The sequence below is a fragment of the Anolis sagrei genome, chromosome 8 (assembly GCF_037176765.1).
Source record: "Anolis sagrei isolate rAnoSag1 chromosome 8, rAnoSag1.mat, whole genome shotgun sequence".
Taxonomy (NCBI): Eukaryota; Metazoa; Chordata; class Lepidosauria; order Squamata; family Dactyloidae; genus Anolis; species Anolis sagrei.
Genome location: NC_090028.1, coordinates 16,506,239 through 16,521,873, shown reverse-complemented (window position 1 = coordinate 16,521,873; position 15,635 = coordinate 16,506,239).

Sequence of the window (15,635 nt, the reverse complement as noted above, 5' to 3'; positions counted from 1 at the left end):
ACTGGTACATGAGGTCATGAAGAGTCAGAAACGACTGAATTAATGAACAACAACAAACAGTTTTGAGTGTAGGCAGGATGTAAATAAAATAAGTGAATAATAGATTTATGGAATCATAGAATGATGGCGTGGGAGGTAGTCCAATTGATCATTAAGTTCAAACTCCATCTAGTAAAAGATCTCCAGCTAAAGCATCCAGATACTTGCTTGCTTCCTCTCAATGGAAAAAAATGATGAAATAATATATTTTTAGAAGAAACCACAGGAGTATAAGAATCATTATGGACTTACTTGGATAGCAGATATATTGTGAGCATATTGCATAAGTCTGCTTCTTTACTCTCAATGTCCATTCATTGAAGAACCAAATGCTATGTAAATGGAAACTAGTACTACCTATGTAGAAGAGAGTCAGAACATTAATTTCCAATAGCTAGTTGAGGCCCATAAGTTGAAAAACAACCACAATATAGGAAATGAGTCCTAGTAATTTGTGCTTTGACCTTATCATCAGATTATTTCTTAAGTATCACAACCATAAGAAGCAAAAATAATTATTTCACACCAATTTCTTTATTTTTCTTCCAAAAACATCCACTCTAGTGGTCATCATAACACTACATGATATCTTTCAAAGTAGTTCTATTCTTGTGGCTGTTGGATTGCCTAATCTATCAATTTAGGGCTAATTAAGATAAGAAATGACAGTGATAGCAATAAATGACTTTCTTTCCATTACAATTACTTACACAGTCAAGCAGATTGCTATTTAGTCAGTGGATATTTCCTTAAAAATGCCAGACTTGTGGAAAATGGATAGAAAAGGGACAAACTGCCACAAAAGCATAAAATAGTTGGGTTTCCAGTGATGTAAAATCACTTCCTCTATCCAATCAAGATTCCTTTCAGCTTAGGTAAAAATATGGAGGTGAGGTGGTGTAGACATTCAAGCCTACAGATCAGTGGTTCTCACCCTGTGGGTCCCCAGGTGTTTTGGTCTACAACTCCCAGAAATCCCAACCAGTTTACCAGCTGTTAGGATTTCTCGGAGTTGAAGGCCAAAACATTTGGGGACCCACAGGTTGAGAACTATTGATACAGATGGAATTGTACAGCTAGGTAAGAAAATCCTGGCCTTTTATTTGAAATTTCAGAGCTTTTCACCCAGCTACACAGAGCTTCTAAAGTTTCTGAAATAAGTTATTGTGCAAGTGTTTTTCTGGTCCTATATCTAGTAACTTTATTTTGCACTGATTTTCTTAAATATTTAAGTCTAACATAAATCTTTGACTTTTGTTGCTATTATCAGCTACTTCCTGCTTCAATATAAGTCACTCTTACCATTGTTTTTCAGACTTCATCTGGTTAATGGAGAACATTGCTTTGGACACTACTATTTCAGCATTTAAAAAACACTACAGTTTTCTTCAAGCATACAATTTAGGCTCTATATCAGTGTTTCTCAACCTGGGGGTTGGGACCCCTGGGGGGGGGGGGTTGCAATGGGGTGTCGGAGGGGTCGCCAAAGGCCATCAGGATACACAGTATTTTCTGCTGGTCATGGGAGTTCTGTGTGGGAAGTCTGGCCCAATTCTATTGTTGGTGGGGTTCAGAATGCTCTCTGATTGTAGGTGAACTATAAATCCCAGCAACTGCAACTCCCAAATGTCAAGATCTATTTTCTCCAAACTCTAACAGTGTTCACATTTGGGCATATTGAGTATTCGTGCCAAGTTTAGTCCAGATCTATCATTGTTTGAGTCCACTGTGCTTTCTGAAGATAGGTGAACTACAACTCCCAAACTCAAGGCCAATGCTCACCTAACCCTTTCATTATTTTTTCCTGGTCATGGGCGTTCTATGTGCCAAGTTTGGGTCAATTCCATCTCTGGTGAAGTTCAGAATGCTCTTTGATTGTAGGTGAACTATAAATCCTAGCAACTACAACTCCCAAGATCCAGAGAATGAAAATACATCCTGCCTATCAGATATTTACATGACAATTCGTAACAGTAGCAATATTCCAGTTATGAAGTAGCAACGAAAATAATTTTAGGGTGGGGTCTCCACAACATGAGGAATTGTATTAAGGGGTCATTATATTAGGAAGGTTGAGAACCACTGCTCTATATTGAAGGAAAGGAGGTAGGAACCAGCATATGGTTCCTATCACTCTATTATGCTCCTTATCTAGAAAGTCATTACTTGTAGAATTATTTATTTATTTATTTATTTATACATCGCCACCATCTCCCCCAATGGGGACTCGGGGCAGCTCACATGAGGCCAAGCGCAAACAACAAATTACAATAAAATAAAATACAAATTACCAAAAAACAACATCTCAATAAAATACAAAAACATATGAATACAATAAGCAATATACACAAAGCATAAGAAAGCAATAAACAAACATAATGACAGTGAGCGGGCCACATGTACAATAAAATGGTTTAAAAACTCAGGGTGAGATAAAAGGAGCAGATTATTTGCATGGGAGAACTCATAGAGAAACAATGTAATAGACATACCTTCGTACAAGGGGGGGGGGGGATGTTCCTAGGACAAAAACGTTGAGGGGAGCAATAGCTAAAGCTTGTGTGGCTACTCTCCAAAAGCGCAGTGGCAGAGCCAGGTCTTGAGATTCTTTTTAAAGGTTTCTACTAGGGTAGGGGCTTTCCTAATCTCACCGGGCAATGAGTTCCAGAGTCAGGGAGCCACAGAAGAGAAGGCTCTTCTCTCTTGTACCCACAAGGGAGGCTTATGTATTTTGGAAGTATCCCAGTGTAAGTTTAAATCCTAGAAGAACAAATTTCTAAACAGAGTTGTGCCATCGTGCCTGGGGTCTATAGATCTTGGTGAAATAAACATGGACATGACATCTCTCCCCAGGGGATTGCTTCTTGCCCTCCCTTAGGAAACTGGAACTCCCAAGGACCAAGACACAACAGATAACTCGAAATGGTGTTTATTATTCACGATATCTTTCTTAGGCATAAACTTGATGTTTCAACTGGGATAAAGAAAATATATGTTATAGTCTCTGAAGTCTTGGATCCAAGGAGTTTGCAGCTGAGAAGCTTTTCTGGTTTCCTCTTTCTCAATGGCTGTGAATGCCTGAGCATTCCCCAGTCCAAATGGTCTATATTTGAAGGCACAAAGTCTTCCTCTCGTGCCAAAGGACTAGTTTGAAGGCACTTGAGACTCCTCAATGTCGTCCAGGGAGATATGGGCATGAAGTGTGAGCCTCAAGGGTAATAATCTGAGAATTGGTGATGAGAGATAGCTTAAACAAGTGCTTTAGAGCCAAGTCTTTCTCACGTCCGTCTATAACACTGTCTGATGGTAGAATGAAGAAGGAAACACTGCCCTGCTTTCTAGGAAGAGGTGGGGTCAAACAATTCAGCAGGAGGAGCAATTCAACTGGTGCAAACAACATTGATTGACAGCTATAAATAACCAATCAATCCAACTATACATTTACAGGGTAAACAGGCAAGTTGGGGCATGTCACACAGTTCAAACCTTTGCATATTAAAGTTCTACATATAGGTTCTACACTCGCACCATCACAGAAAGTGAAATCTCTATGGCCCCTTCCACACAGTTATATAAAATCCCACAGTATCTGCGGGATTTTATATAACTGTGTATATGGCAGAATGGACTCAGATAACCCAGTTCAAAGCAGATATTGTGGATTATCTGTCTTGTTATTCTGGATTATATAGCTGTGTGAAAGGGCCCCTAGTCTAGAGACTGCCTTTTTCTCCTTCCTTTGGGAAGCAATATATTTGTTATCTCGGAGGAGCAAGATATTTTTCTTCTGCCTCAGCAGTTCTTTTTTTTTTCATTTGCAAGATCCAATTTTGTATAAACTGCACAAGTTGTGCAGGTAAATTGCAATAGCTGCAGGACTCTAACGTGAATCTGCTTTGGATAACTATAAGGACCTAAACAAGGAGCACCACTATACTGAACATTAGCACCACAATAAGACCAGCTATTTGTATAAGCTATTTAAAGCTTGTACTAGAATTTAGAGTAGATTCATCACCCAACAAAGATCAGTCATAAATTTTCAATTGCTTCCCTGTTGTGTGAAACATCAAAGAAGTTGCTTGCATCATCTTGATAACAGTGGACAATAGACTTGTGCACATATTTGTTTTGGCCGTTTACCTTCAGCTTCAGCTTGTTCGGCCTGGCCAGATGGCCGTAAGAGCAAGGGTAAGCCACCATGTTTTATTCACCTGAAATGGTCCACTGGGCTGCCAGGTGCAGTTACTTCCCTTCTATTTGGGAGCAAGTGGCACATGGTTAGGTTGCCACATGATCACATGGGATTCTCCCTGTGAGCCCTTCTTGTTGGGCCAATTGGAGTAGAACACTGTGATGTATCTTACACAAGCTGTGTCTATTTGATGGGGTGAACACCTCCATTGCTCAGTTGTGTCCTGGCTCTGAGAGGTGCTGCTTCAGTCCGATTGCCTTGCTATTTTACCTTGCCTTGCTGCTTGCTCATAGTTCCACTTTAGCTGTTTGGCTTGGCTTCTAGCATTGAATCATTTTTAATTTCCTTAATTTTCTTGATACTTTTGATTTTTTTATTAACCACAAAAGAAATGCTATATACATAAAAAGAGGTGGAACAATATAGTGAAAGAAAAGTAGGAAAAAAAGATTTATTTATTATTTATTTACTTTATTTGTATACCGCTCTTCTCAGCCAATTAGGCGACTCAGAGCGGCTAACAACAAGAAGCGGCAAAAATTCAGTGCAAACATCATACAGCCATTTAAAAGACAATTAACACAATAATACACTAAGCAAATAACATCAATAAACATCAATAAACATCAATGAACAGCTCACTAGCGTCTCATAACTAAAATCATAATTCAAGTTCGTCATCCGTTGTTCCGATTCCTATGATTCATTGTCATTCATTGCACTGCCTATTCAAACGCCTGTTCAAATAACCAGGTTTTCACTTTCTTCCAAAATGCCATTAATGATGGGGCTGATCTGATGTCTGTGGGTAGGGCGTTCCACAGCCGAGGGGCCACCACCGAGAAGGCCCTGTCCCTCATCCTCGTCAACCGCGCCTGAGTCTTCAAAGGTGCCGAGCAGTCTTCAAAGGCAACCCCACGTAGAGAGTGTTGCAGTAGTCTAAACGAGAGCAGGGCCTCCCCAGAAGATCTTAAAGTCCTGGTGCGTTCATAGGCGGAGATGCTTTCTGATAGGTACCTTGGGCCAGAACCGTTTAGGGCTTTATAGGCCAACGCCAGCACTTTGAATTGTGGCCGGTAGCAAATTGGCAGCCAGTGGAGCTGGCGCAACAGAGGAGTTGTATGCTCCCTGAATGCCGCTCCTGTTAGTATCATGGCTGCTGAGCGTTGGACTAGTTGAAGCTTCCAAGCAGTCTTCAAAGGCAACCCCAAGTAGAGAGCGTTGCAGTAGTCTAAATGGGATGTAACCAGAGCGTGGACTACCGTGGCCAAGTCAGACTTCCCAAGGTATGGGCGCAGCTGGCGCACAAGCTTTAACTGTGTGAATGCTCCCCTGGTCACTGCTCACAGGCTCAGCGATGAGTCCAGGATCACACCCAAGCTGCAAACCTGTGTCTTCAGGGGGAGTGTGACCTCATCCAACACAGGCTGTAACCCTATACCCTGTTCGGCCTTACAACTGACCAGGAGTACCTCTGTCTTGTCTGGATTCAATTTCAAGATGTATAAGTCTTAACAAAAACTACATAATTCTTTTCTTTAAGCCAGATTCTTTACAGCGATTCAACTTGTTCTCCTCTTTTTTTCCCCTAAACACCTAATGATTTTTATTGCATCTATATTCATTTCATTACAAAAACAATCTCTATAATTCATATAATTACTTTTTTCCCTTTCCCCAGTTGTGCTACCCCTTGTGCTCCCCATCTCCGGAGTTCTTCTTTTCTTTATACTCCCACCAGAACCTCATTTCTTCTGGTGGGGTTTAGTTCCCATCTTCTTTCCTTAATGTTTCCTCAATAAATATTTTCCATATATTTTCAAAATCATTATCCTTCCTTAGACCTTTTTTAACCTTTAAATTGCATGTTAATTTGTCATTTATTGCTAATTTCCAAATATCCTTGTACCATTCTTCTGTCTTAATTTCCACCTCTCCTTTCCAATATTTTGCTATTAGTAGCCTTGCAGCCATTAACAACATCGCTATCAGATTCTTTTCATTTTCCTTCCATTCATCATCGGGATGCTTGTCTGTTCTTGTCTGTAAATAGATAACAGCATAGTTGCTGGATTTATATTTATTTTTTTCTTCAGAATACTTTCTATTTCTACTATAACTTTTCCCCAGAAACTTTGTACATATTTGCATTGCCACCACATGTGGATATATGTACCCCTTTCTTGGCAACCCCTCCAACATTTTTTTTGATACTTTTGATTTAGTGGGACTGGGAGTTGGAAAGTGCAGGTTGATGGGTGTGCGCGTTTGGGGACAGGGGAAAAGAAATAGCATCTCTTGCATGGGTGGATATGTTTTTCTTTAAAAATATTAGGATAGCTCTGAGCCTTGAGTTACCCATTAGCTTCTTGTCTTCTCTCCTTTCCTTATATTTTTCTCTTCCTTTTCCTCCTTCAGAAAAAAAAAACTTTTAAAAGATATGGTCTAGAGGCATTCTCTCCTGACGTTTCGCCTGCATCTATGGCAAGCATCCTCAGAGGTAGTGAGGTCTGTTGGAACCTCACTGTAGGAAAAAAGGTTTATATATCTGTGAATATTAGGGCTGTCCAACCATGGAAAAATTTGTTTCTAAATTCGATTCATTCTTAGGGGGTTTTTGCGTTTTGTTATTTAAAAGAATTCTGAAATTTTTCTTTAAAAAAGTTTGATATTTACGAAATTTCAGAAATTACAAAACGAATACGAAACAATTACAAATCGATTCGTTAATGGCGGATGCGATTGCGCAATACGCTAAAAAAAACCTCCAAATGGGACAGGGGGAACTTCTGAAGCTTCCCTCTCCCTCTGTTGTTGACTGTTGGTGTAATAATTTATTTTTTAATCACTGATAAAACAAACAGCAACTATAAAACTTGCACCAGACATACGGGAATAATAACGAAACAATAACGAAACGATTTCGAAACAATTACGAATTGATTACGAAACAATTACGAAACGATTACGAAACAAATTGAAAAATTTGTTTCGTTTTTTAGTTGCTCCTGAATGGTTCAATATCGCTTCGTTATAAAAAAAATAACGAATTAATAACAAATTACGAAATTAACGAACGAAACCGCCCAGCCCTAGTGGATATATATCCACAGATATATAAACCCTTTTCCCTAATTCCAACAGACCTCACTACCTCTGAGGATGCTTGCCATAGATGCAGGAAAAACATTTTTCACACCCCACTGATAAAATGTAGGGAAGGCTCTATAGACAGAAGTTCTCCATCAGAGACTTCCTTTCCACTTATGACAAAGTTAGGATGGAAAGAGAAGTGTTAGCAGGTCCATTCACTTTCTCTCTCCTCTTTTGTAGCAAATACATACAGTACTTTGAGGAAGGAATGCAGATAGGTTTGAGATATATGAATATGAATGAGAGCAAAAAGTGAGATCTTGCAATAACAATTTGATACCTAAGCATATCCAAGTTGACAATACACCCACCATGATAGTCCCAAGTGTAATGAGCCATGCATTTGAATATAATGCCATGTTGGTTGACAAATTTCTGTGAACAGATAACAAGACAAGGCTTATAGACTCGTTGAAGCTTATCAGCTTTTCAAAGCCAGGCATAATGCAGTTTCTCCACCCCCTTCTTATCAACGTATGATTTCTTTGCTGAAAGGTATATTTGTATTTAAGACCTTGCTAACCCACCTCAGACACAGAAAGGAATTTGCAGTGAGCTACAAGGGGCATACAACTCCCTTGTTCAACTTCGTTCTTCCTTATGTACCTTCTAATGTTTTGAGGTCTTCTTGAGATGCCCTTTTCTCTGTCTAACTAACTGCCCTTAGACATATATCTGGTAAAAACACAAGGGTGGGACTTCTCAGTGGCTTGTCACTTCACAGAGAGGCTAGACTGGAGCTCTGTTGTGTATCTTTCCATAACACTTTTGTTTCATCAGACATTTGAGGTCTGATTGCTTAGGGAGGATGACTCTTGCATATGCTCAATTTTGTTTTTGCTGGTTTCTGTTCCTTTTTGTTTTTAACAGGTTTTAATTCTCTGATAGTTTAATTACATTTTAACTTTTGTATGTTGTGAATGTTTGGATATGATTGTTTTACTTGTTGTAAACTGCCTTGATTCCCAAATTAGGAAAAAAAAGTGAGTTGATGATTACGACAAGCTTGGGAGTGATCCTGGACTCATCGCTGAGCCTGGAACCCCAGGTCTCAGCGGTGCCTGGGAGAGCTTTTGCACAATTAAAACTTGTGCGCCAGTTGCGCCCGTAGCTTGGGAAATCTGATCTGGCCACAGTGGTCCACGCTCTTGTTACATCCCGAATAGATTACTGCAACACACTCTACGTGGGGCTGCCTTTGAAGACTGTTCGGAAACTTCAATTAGTCCAGCGGCCGGCGGTGTTGTGGTTCAACAACAACAGCATGATGGGGATGAGAGTGAGAGTGCAGCTGATGTTGGCTTTCAGTTTTCTCAGTCACAGCCTGTATCTGTAGAGAGGCCGCAGTTCTCACAGGAAAGGAATGCAGATGATAAGAGAGACGCTGAGAACCAGGGTCGAGGTGCCCAGGTGTTGAGACGGAGCCCACGGATTGCGGCCAAGTGTTGAGATCATCAGTTGGGTGGGAAAGCTGCTTGTTTTGATGTTTAGTGAATATATGCTCTGCTCTGGAGATTTCTAGTTGTCAGTTCCAACGTTGCTTATGGCTAGCTCCGGCTCCGGGCCTTGGGAAAGGCTGCTTCATGCTATTTCATGGACTTTACACTGAACCTGTGCTTCAAGTCTCCTGCTTTGGCAATATGGATTATATTGGATTATAACCTGTACTGTTGATCTTTTCACTGCTTATGAACTGCTTTTTGTTTGGAAACCTCACAATAAACTATATACCTCACAACTGTGGCTGGTTTGTTGTAGAGAGCAAGGTGAATCTTATTCTGAGACACAACAGGTGGCCAGATTACTCACCGGAGCATCATACAGGGAACATACCACCCCTCTGTTATGTCAGCTCCACTGGCTGCCGATCCAGTTCCGAGCACAATTCAAAGTGCTGGTTTTGACCTACAAAACCCTATATGGCTCCGGCCCAGCGTACCTGTCCGAACGTATCTCCTTCTATATCCCACCTCAGAGTTTAAGATCTTCTGGGGAGGCCCTAGTCTCGGCCCCACCTCTATCACAAGTGAGATTGGTGGGGACGAGGAGCAGGGCCTTCTCGGTGGTGGCCCCTCACCTGTGGAATTCGCTTCCCAGGGAAATTAGGTCATCGACATCCCTCCTCTCTTTTAGACGGAAATTGAAAACATGGATATGGGGCCAGGCCTCTGGGTAATCTGGCGGATAGACAAAGGACAATGACGACTAGAATTGATAGGATTTGACAATATGGAATGAACTACGGATTCTGAGCTTGGCGAACGTTGAATATTAGATTGGTTTTTATTAATTGTGATGTATAATTGGATTGTTTTTAATTGTTTTGTAACTGCTGTTGATATATGTTTATTTTATTATCTGTTTGTTGGAATCGAATTGTGGCTTTTTTGTAAGCTGCCTTGAGTCCCCCCTCGGGGGTTGAGAAGGGAGGGGTAGAAGTGCGCGAAATAATAATAATAATAATAATAATAATAATAATAATGACAACAACTCCATTCTAGTTGCATAATAATAATAATAATAATAATAATAATAATAATAATAATAATAACAACTTCATTCTAGTTGCATGAATCTGCTTAGGGTTTTAGTCCAGACTTTAAAGGGACTATTCAAGATGCTGGGCCATGCTCTTCAAAAACATTCATAATGATGGAGCCATCCACTGAAGTCTGGACTAGACTGATTTACTACTCCACTGGCTTGGAAGCCATCAGCAACCACTGAGTGTAGCAAAGCCTCTTTAGTAACAGAACTGCTCAGCCGCAGCAGAAGGCAGATGTTTGGCTTTCCATAACTGCCAGGAAATGCTACTAAGGACCCACTGTTTCCACAAATAATTATGTTAAACCACATCGGCTGAACAGCTCATAAATATTATTTATTTATTTATTTATTTATTTATTTATTTATTTATTTATTTATTTGGAACATTTATATCCCATCCTTCTCAACCTCCTAAGAGGGACTCAGGATGGCTACCAACAGGCACTATTCAGTGCCAACACAAAATAAAACATAGCATAAAGTACAGTTAAAACAAATTAAGGCAATTATAAATATTAGGTTTGGGCGGTTTCATTCGTTATTTTCGTAATTCGTTATTAATTTGTATTTAAATTAGCTTACGATCCAATATTGAGCCATGCAGGAATAGTGTGAGGAGTAATTAAGAATCGAAACAATTTTTCCAATTTTCGTAATTATTTCGTAATTATTTTCGTAATATAATATAATAATATATAATACATAACACAATATATTATAATAATATAATATACAATAATATAATATAATAATATTATAATAATATAATATAATATAATATAGTTGTTTGTTTTATCACACCAACAGTCAACAACAGAGGGAGAGGGAAGCTTCACAAGTTCCCCCTGTCCCATTTGGAGGATTTTTAGCATATTGCGTAATCGCGTCCGCCATTAACGAATCAATTCGAAATTTACGTAATTTCGTAAATTTTGAAATTTTGAAAAGGACAATTTCAGAAGTCCAAAAAAACCAAAAAAAACCAAACACCATCGCCCCCTACAAACGAAACGAGTTTAGAACCAAATTTTTCCGTTGTTACCCAAGCCTAATAAATATACATTAAAACAGTTCATCAGTTCAAATTGTCATCCTAAAATAGTCCATTGCCATCTATTAAAAACATTGTCTTCCCAGCAAGTCATTCTATTCTGCAAACGCTTGATCCCACATCCAGGATTTGAGTTTCTTCTGGAAGGTCGGGAGGATGAGGGTGGATCTGATCTTGTTAGGGAGGGAGTTCCACAGCTGAGGGGCCACCACAGAAAAGGCCCTGTCTCTCGTTCCCACCACACATGATTTGTGATGGTGGTGGGACCAAGAGTAGGGTCTCTCTGGATGATCTTAAAGTCCTTGATGGTTCATAGAGGGAGAAACATTTGGACAGGTAAACTGGGCCAGAACTGTTTAGGGCTTTATAGGCTAAAGCCAGCACTTTGAATTGTACTAAATAGATATTTCTTCCATACCAGAGGGTACACTTGTCAAATAACGCACATGCTAGAAACAAAATAGAGTAAATTTGCAAACTGAACACTCCTTTTCACCCATTACTTTTTGTTTTTGTTTTACTTTGGCATTTATTGTAGATATGTGCCTTTACATTGATTCCAACTTATTGTGATCCCATTGTGAATGAATTTTAAGATATCAAATTTCAAGGTATGTATTGAGAAAAATATCATTATTGCCATTAAGGCTTTGTGCTGGTACAGCTGTACCGGGAGCTTCACATTTATTTGCTTTGTATTAAATGTTTGCTTGCAGCCCTGGGTTTCAGGGACTCTTCAGATAGGTGGCTTCCTTTGGTTGCAGTCATAGGGCAAGTCACCTGTCCATCATCATTAAGTTTTGGTTCCACCCCTTGCTCAGGGCAGTTGGGAAGGGAAGGGAGCCATTTTTTAGTTAGTCTCAGCAAGGAAAGCAATATACAGGATGTGTGCAAGCTTCCCCTGTACAAAAGCTACAACCCTTAAGACTTTCCAAGGGAAACAGTCTTAAGAACATCAAGACTTTCCGGGGGAAAACAGTCTTAGGAGTCTCCAAAGATTTCCAGGGAAACAGCCCTAAAGACCAAAGAACTCCAGCTGGAGAACATCTAAGCCTTTACTGGTAGGTCCACTCGGCATTCGAGAAGCAGTTCGACCCGGTAGCGGAGCCCACATCAGTAAGGGTTAGATTACAGTCAGCTTGGGAGAAGTTAAAAAGAGGACTTTCCTTTAAAGTAAAGAAGAAGTTATTGAAGACAGTTGCCTGTCCTTCGTGGGCAAGTTTAGGAAGCTACCAGTTGCATAAAAGCCTGGAATCATTCGTTTATCTTTCTGAAGACAAGAGAAGTTTCTGTTTGATTGTTCATTAATAAAAGACTTTGTTATACTTCACAAGCCATCTAAAGATCATTTGTGGTGGAAAACCTCTGAGAACTTCTCCTTGGGCCCCCTGGCTTCCCGCTGGGCAAAGGTTGCATGTCCTGTTCTAAAGGAAATTCTTTACAGGCCCAGCACACGACAGAACAGGCTTCATGGAATGTAAATACTAGGCCTGGGTAACAACGGAAAAATTTGTTTCTAAAATCGATTTGTATTTGGGGGGTTTTTTTGTTTCGATATTTAAAATAATTACAAAATTTTCCTTTTAAAAAGTTCGATCATTACAAAATTTCGTAAATGATAAAAAATTAACGAATCGATTTCCGAAACAATAACGAATTGATTCGTTAATGGCGGACGCGACCGTGAAATACGCTAAAAAACCTCCAAAACCTTCTGAAGCTTCCCTCTCCCTCTGTTGTTGACTGTTGGTGTGATATTATAATTTTTTTTCACTAATTAAACCATAAAACTGGCCCAGACATGCGGAAATAATAACGAAACGACCTCAAAACAATAACGAAACGAATACAATATCAAAATACGAAGCATTTACAAAACGTTTTTGAAAATTCGTTTTTTTAAATAATTGCTCCAGAATGGTTTGTTATCGTTTTGTAATTGAAAAAATTAACGAATTATTAACGAATTACGAATTAACGAAACGAAACCGCCCAGCCCTAGTAAATACACATCCATGTTAGTATGGATCAGGATGCAAAGGTATCATGTACCACCTTTGAGACTAATTGGGAGGAAGACATTGGTAGCATAACATTTCACAGATTTAATTTTGCATGTGATGCTTCTGATAAAGCAGACTTAAGTCTAAAAAAGATTATGCTACCAACTTTTCTCTGAAATTTTTCATAGTGATGGATAGTACGGCCATAGAACAAAAAGTGATGAATGTGAAGGTTTAGGGCAATCACTCTGCATCTCTTCATTGCTGAAAGAGAAAATTATGCACTTTTCAAATCCCTTGTGTTGGGTGGATATATTTCAGACTAACTACTAATGAAACTGATGATTATCATTCATTCATTGGTCTCACTGGTGTTATAGTTGTTAGTTATGTATCATTATGCAACAGAACATTGATTGCCATTTAAATTCTACTTCTGCTAACAAAATAGCATACATACACAAATAGAAATGTTCATATCAGCTATATCAGATACTAAGTCAAATATATGACAAACAAGTCATGTCTCTTGGCCCGACCTACCAAACTCAATGGAAGTATAATTTATTTATGCTCCTGTTGCTGGCAGAATGGACTTTTTTCTTTCAGTTCGGGGTGGAGGCGATGACAATTGTGGCAATAATATCACAATCATGACTAAGTAACTATCTATATAAATAAAAATGTAATGTTAGTTTGTGGTATTCACAGAACACAAAAACCACTGGGGCAATTGGCACCAAATTTGGACACAAGACACCTAACAACCCAACGTATGTCCTTCACTCAAAAAAAACGATTTTGTCATTTGGGAGTTGTAGGTTCTGGGATTTATAGTTCACCTACAATCAAAGAGCATTCTGAACCCTTCCAATGATAGAATTGGGCCAAACCTTCCACAGAGAACTCCCATGACCAACAGAAAACACTGGAAGTGTTTGGTGGGCAGTTTCCTTTGGTTTTGGAGTTGTAAAAAAAGGTAAAGGTAGTTCCCTGACATTGTCCAGTCATGTCTGACTCTGGGGTGTGGTGCTCATCTCCATTTCTAAGGTGAAGAGCCAGCGTTGTCCATAGACACCTCCAAGGTCATGTGGCCGGCATGACTGCATGGAGCGCCGTTACCTTCCCGCCGGAGCGGTACCTATTGATCTACTCACATTTGCATGTTTTCGAACTGCTAGGTTGGCAGAAGCTAGGGCTGACAGCGGAAGCTCACGCCGCTCCCCGGAATCGAACCTGCAACCTTTTGATCAACAAGCTCAGCAGCTCAGTGCTTTAACCCACTGCGCCACGGGGGGCACCTTTGGAGTTGTAGTTCACCTATATCCAGAGATCACTGTGGACTCAAACAATGATAGAGCTGGGCCAAACTTGGCACAAATACTCAATATGCCCAGATGTGAACACTGGTGGAGTTTGGGGAAAATAGTCCTTGACATTTGGGAGTTATTGTTGATGGGATTTATAGTTCACTTACAATCACAGAGCATTCTGAAACCCACCAACAATAGAATTGGACCAAACCTCCCACACAGAACCCCCATGTGGGCCACAGCAACGCGTGGCAGGGGACAGCTAGCGATGAATAAAAAGCAGCTTTGCAGATTTAATTGTTTCTGTAATTATTTTGTATTCACAGTCACAATTCATTTATGATTTTGACAGTAACTCCAACCCCCTTATTTGGAATCACCTGCGTGGGGAGAAGATCCATCCTCTAATGATATTTCCATTAAGTTTTGTGGTGGAGAGAAGAGGGCAGGAGAGGTTACTTAACAAAGTAGCTGATACAGGTTTCCAGCTCTTGTTTGTCTCATTTAAACATCCTCCAGGCTCTGCCTGGGGTTTTGTGCTGCTCCCCTTTCTCATTCCCAAAGTAAACCATACATATTATTTACATTAGAGGGAATGTGAGTCATCTACACATATATCTACTACCAATTCTGTTTAGTATCCCAGCTCCAAGGAAGCCTATTTTTTTTAAAAAAATCTAGGTTTTGAAACACTTCCTTGTTATACGTGCTCATTCTCTTTTAACGTCCTTGTAACAAAAACAATTGTCACCGGCCTATGAATCTATTGCATGGGCATGGGCATGGGCATGGGCGACTATTACCTCCCACCAACAAAGCAATGATGACACACACAATGTTGGGATTTATTTGTCATGTCAGAGCAACCAGTCCATTATATTACATTTCTAACAGAACAAAGCAAACAAACAGACAAATACAAAACTTCTGAGTTTGGTAGTTGGTTAAATGTCCTTTGACCAGTATCTGGCCACTTGGAGTGCTTCTGGTGTTGCTGCAAGAAGGTCCTCCATTGTGCATGTAGCAGGGCTCAGGTTGCATTGCAGCAGGTGGTCAGTGGTTTGCTCTTCTCAACACTCGCATGTCGAAGATTCCACTTTGTAGCCCCATTTCTGAAGGTTGGCTCTGCATCTTGTAGTGCCAGAGCACAGTCTGTTCAGTGCCTTCCAAGTCGCCCAGTCTTCTGTGTGCCCAGGGGGGAGTCTCTCATTTGGTATCAGCCATTGGTTGAGGTGCTGGGTTTGAGCCTGCCACTTTTGGACTCTCGCTTGCTGAGGTGTTCCAGCGAGTGTCTCTGTAGATCTTAGAAAACTATTTCTAGATTTAAGTCGTTG